General features: G+C 41.3%; 1 non-coding gene across 1 annotated transcript; it reads right to left on the bottom strand.

The window, feature by feature from the left end:
• Positions 1-2,674: 2,674 nt before the first annotated feature.
• LOC145416811 (5S ribosomal RNA) lies at positions 2,675-2,793 on the bottom strand. Its single transcript, XR_013900336.1, has one exon. It is a non-coding gene; the product is annotated as a 5S ribosomal RNA (ribosomal RNA).
• Between the last annotated feature and the right edge of the window lie 562 nt (positions 2,794-3,355).

Raw genomic sequence — 3,355 nt, 5'->3', positions numbered from 1 at the left:
TCCAAAAATATATCCAATGATGAACATGACGGTTTGGAAATGAAAAAAAAAAAATAATAAACACCATTCACTTCAAAAATATATCTTATGAAGAAGATGACGGTTTGGAAATACACACACACACACACACACACACACACACACACACACACACACGCACACACACCATCCAGTTTCAAAAATATATCCAATGATGATTATGACGGTTTGGAAATGAAAAAAAAAAAAAAATCCAATTCAAAAAATATATCCGTTGGTGCATTGTCTGGAAATGACAAAATAAGTAACTAAATAAATAAATCATCCAGTCAAAAAAAAATATCCTATACTATGTGGAAATGAATAAATAAAATACACCATCCAGTCTGAAAAATATATCCTACGATGAATATAACTGTCTGGAAGTGAAAAAGTAAATACGTTATCAGACAGAAGCGATTAAGCCCTCTAATTCTCCTCTAGTAAAAAATCCCTACACATTCACACTCCCTGCAACTTCTGACAACTCTCCACATTCTTACTCCCTGCAAATTTTGACAGCTCTCCACATTCGTACTCTTCCCCACTCTGACAAACTCCCTACTCCCCCTTCCTACACACACTCCACATATTTATTCCCTCCAACTTTAGCAAACTCTCCACACATTTCCTCCCTCCAACTTTTGACAAAGTCTGCATACATTCCCTCCCTCCAGCTTTCCTCTCATTCTCTCAGCCAGTGTTTGGAGCTGTACTAATTCCACTCCTCCTCCTCTCGCTCTGCAGCCCAGCCATTTTTGTTTGCCTTCCGCCAAGGAGAACTAGGACCGGAAGTGGAAAAGACAAACTACGAACTCTTCATTGATGACGCTGAAGAACCATCCATCGAATACTACGATGCTGTGGAGACTATTGCAGAGGATACCGCGCCTGTTGCTGACATGATACGGATGACTGACACACAAGACCCACGCAATGCAGACTCTGCTCCCCTTATCAACCACCTGTAATGGAACTTATGGCAAAGTCTGAACCACCTGTAATGGAACTTATGGCAAAGTCTGAACCACCTGTAATGGAACTTATGGCAAAGTCTGAACCACCTGTAATGGAACTTATGGCAAAGTCTGAACCACCTGTACAGTAATGCAGCCTTTACCGTAACTGACCCATCTGTAATGGAGCCTGTGGGAGACGTTGAATCACCTGTAATGAAATCTTTAGCAAAATTTGAATCACCTGTAATGAAGCCTTTAGCAAAATCTGAATCACCTGTCATGAAACCATTAGCAAAATTTGAACCACCTGTAGAGCCTATTAAACTACCTGTAATTTGCAACTAAGTCTATGGAAGAGTTTAAAAAGCCTTCTAATTGGATAAGCAGTTACCTTTGAGCCACGTGAGTTGTCTTCCACTCATCTATGAAGGAGTAAGAAGCACCTGACTAAATTCTGCCCTTAGCGATGCAGGAAGATCACATCTCACAGTCACACATGTTACAAAAAGGACTCAGTGATTAGGTACATGAACAAACTTTCACACACAGTTTTAATAATAAAGCCTTAAGAGTACAGGAGTGGGGAGAACTTAGCCAAAGGAAAGCCTGCTTATCCAACTCCCCGCTAACACACACAAACCATTCCTAATATTTGCCAACACAAACAAACACATAAACAGACAAATACACAGACTGACGTACTGCCACAATCCCACCAACAACTTACCATCCTACTCTCTACCAACTACCACATCTGAACAAGGCCTAAAAAAAGTATTCTTTCCCATATGAGAGATGGTATCTGTCACCATTGTTCCTTTTTGCTCTTTTTTCAAATTATCTGAGAAGTTTAGCAAAAACTTAATTTTAAAAGCCACTGTACTGAAGGAGGTCTTTAAATTACTGTAATAGGATGATTCTGTAATCAATAATCAGTAAACATTTCAGTAGTTTTAAAAATGTATAAATGTACTCTCAACATTTAATCCTGGTTTACTCTCGTTTATCTTTTCACATGAATACCTTCACTACTGTACGAGGACGTCTTTTTGTATGTTATTTTTGTTGCCTTCAAGGAAGGTTGGAAAGAGGGAAGGCATGATGGAAGGAAGGTAAGGATGGGAGAAGAGTGTGAAGGTGGGCAGGAAGGAAGGTACAAATGAGGGAAGGGAGGAAGGTAGAAAGGCATGAAGGGAGGAGAGAGAGGTCAGAAAGACGGCAGGAAAGAACGTGGGAGGGTAGGAAGATGGGAAGACAGAAAGGACACCCTGTAGGAATGAGAGATGGTAGAAAGAAGGGGAAGGGAGGATTTACGGAGGCCAGTAAGACAAATGCATCTTGTTACGAATCAACCTATGTAAATGATAAAACTACATTAACATGATGATGATGATCATCACCAGTTCTGAATATTGAAAATGTAATGGAGAGAGGTATGGCGCTTGTAATGAATGGTGAAGGATGGAATATCTCAAATTTTTTGTATGCTAATGATGCAGTACTGCTTGCAAATACTGGACAAGAACTTAGTACGCAAGTGCAGAGTTTTGCTGATGTCTGCGAGCGTCATGCCTTGAAAGTTCATTCATTCATTGCCAGACGCCATGTATCCCAGACAGGGTGGCCAAGGGCTTAGAGTTAATTGTTTTACAGGGAGGGGCACTAATCCTCCACCAACCCCACTTGACACGTAGGGATGCCAACAGCATCTGGTGTTCCCAGGCGGTCATCCATCCAAGTACTAACCAGACCCAACGTTGCTTAACTTCGCTGATCGGACGGGAAGCGGTGTACTCAACGTGGTATGGCCGTTGGCCAATGGCCTTGAAAGTAAATATAGAAAAGAGTAACGTGATGGTTGTTGAGAGAGAAGGTGACTCCCAGTGCGATGTTAACAGTGAATGGAAAGAGACTGGAATTGGTGAGAGAGTTTAAGTACCTGGGTACAGTGATTGAAAAGAGAGGAAAATGTGCAAAAGAAGCTGAAGTAGAGTGACACAAGGAAGAAAGGTAGCTGGTGCAATGAAGGCCTTGATATGAAACAGAGGCTTGAGTGTTATAGCTGCACGAGGCTTACATGAAGAAGTGTTAGTGCCAACTTTAACATATGGATGTGAGACTATGGTGTGGCATGAAAATGAAAAGTCAAGAGTAAAAAAGCAGTGGAGATGGGGCTGCTGAGGAATGTATGTGAAGTACAGAGGGTGGATAGGATATGAAATAATGTGATTCGTGAAAGATGTGGAGTGAGGAAGTCGGTGGACACTAGAATCGAAGAGAATGTATTGAGATGGTATGGTCATGTGGAGAGAATGGATAACAATAGTGGTGAAAAGGGTATACCTGAGCGAATTTGAAGGAGGAAGGAGGCGAGGTAG

This window comes from Coenobita brevimanus, chromosome 107 (genome assembly GCF_032717465.1).
Source record: "Coenobita brevimanus isolate Jiangsu-jjx chromosome 107, ASM3271746v2, whole genome shotgun sequence".
NCBI classification, from domain to species: Eukaryota; Metazoa; Arthropoda; class Malacostraca; order Decapoda; family Coenobitidae; genus Coenobita; species Coenobita brevimanus.
This window is presented reverse-complemented; position numbering and strand designations above follow the sequence as displayed.